At 56.5% G+C, this 1,714-nt stretch overlaps 1 protein-coding gene across 8 annotated transcripts in view; it reads right to left on the bottom strand.

Annotated features, from left to right (window-relative positions):
* LOC113205351 (fibronectin type III domain-containing protein 1) overlaps positions 1–1,714 on the bottom strand; it is a 138,631-nt gene that overhangs the window by 133,869 nt on the left and 3,048 nt on the right. The window lies entirely within an intron of this gene.

Consider the following 1,714-nt stretch of genomic DNA (forward strand, 5'->3'; position numbering starts at 1 on the left):
AAGAGGCGCGTGGGCGCAGTGCGTTCGAACGACGGCAGGGATGACAGCGAAGCGCTTCCAGTGGGGCCGCGAAGCCGCGAGCCCCTCGACGAACCGGCGTGACTCACATCGACTGTAAGCGCTTTGGGTAACCCGAGCGTCCAGCCCCAGAGCGCGAGGCTTCACCTGCGGGGCGGGGCGGTCAGAAGGAAGTGCTGAGCTGTGGCCGCGCCACGCACACGGAGCAGGTTGGCTGGAACGGCCTTTGGCCACGCCACACCGCGCCGCCGCGCACTTCGACCTGACCGCCCCGCCACGCCCCGCCACGCCAGGCCACGCCAGGCCTCCGCGTGAGGCTAAGCATGAAAAGTTGCACCGCGCGGCTAAACTGCGCCGCGCAACGCGACGACACGTCGGCATTGAATGGACACTAACGCCCCGCGCGCCGCGGCCGGCCGCGACAGATACCTGGCCGGACGGCCGCCCCGCCCCGCGAGTAGTGCTCCATGCCGTTGTTTGCTCGGGTCGTACATCAGGAGCGGTGTCGCAGGTGTGTAAGAGTGCGTGTGCGTGTGTGTGTGTGTTGGTGTGTTTCTGCACAGACAGACAGCACATGCGTAAGATGTCCGGCCGCGGTGAGCGGGACGTGGCGGGGCGTGGCGGTGTGACATGGTCACAACCTCTGCACAACCTCTCCGGGTATAGTACAGCACACCTCAAGGTATATATCGGCTCGGAGGGGAAGGACACCACACACACATCACACAACAACTACCCCTCCAAAAAAAGAGAGAGAGGCTGTCGCGCCCACGTCACACACACGCGTCTCGTCATCCAGCCTCACGTCACACGTGTGTCACGTGACGGGAGACGCAGAGGCGTCGGCCCGGCCACGATCAGCCGGGAGCGATAAGAACGAACGAACGGCGATCGAATCGAGTGAAACGAAGGGAGAGAGAGAGAGAGACGAAAAAAGTGAATTAAAAGCGAAGCAAGGTGAGAAGTCAGAAGAGAGGGCAAAAGGCAGTGGCGGCCATCGTATTTTGAGCCGGGTGGGCAAGCTAGTGGACCTACCTACCTCCTCGACCAAAAACCTACCTCCTTTTCTGAAAACTTACCCCTTTCCTTAATGAACTACAATGACCATTTTTGTCCATTTGTCCATTTTTATTCAAACTTGAGGACTTGACGTGCCATGATAGGAAGCATCCTATATTCAAAACCGCGAGCGAAGCGAGCGAAAAAAAAACGATTTCTCAAGTTGAAAAGTGCGGTTTTAAGAGGGATTGCGCTATGCTAGTCGACCCTTGAGGCACCGTCTCCAAATCTCTTATAGTATCCTCAGCCAGGGTTGAGCCGTCTTTTAGGGTTTCACCCCACCCCACCTCCCTTTCTCAAATGAACTACAATGACTATTTTTGTCCATTTTGTCCATTTTTATTCAAACTTGAGGACAGTTTGACATGCCATGATAGGAAGCATCCTCTATTCAAAATCGCGAGCGAAGCGAGCGAAAAAAAATCCTATTTTGCAAGTTGAAAAGTGCGGTTTTAAGAGCGATTGCGCTACGCTCTGGACCCATTATTGACCGTAGAAGACCGCGAGCGAAGCGAGCGAGAGATTTTTTTCGGCTCTACCAGGGAGGGGCATTGCCTCTTCTGCCCGCACCCGCATTCGTTCGACAGCCAGGCGGTTGCCTGCTGCCTGTGCGGGTTAAAATCTTTAAGCTCTGCTC

The sequence above is a fragment of the Frankliniella occidentalis genome, unplaced genomic scaffold, assembly GCF_000697945.3.
Source record: "Frankliniella occidentalis isolate FOCC.00 unplaced genomic scaffold, Focc_3.1 Scaffold97, whole genome shotgun sequence".
Lineage (NCBI taxonomy): Eukaryota > Metazoa > Arthropoda > Insecta > Thysanoptera > Thripidae > Frankliniella > Frankliniella occidentalis.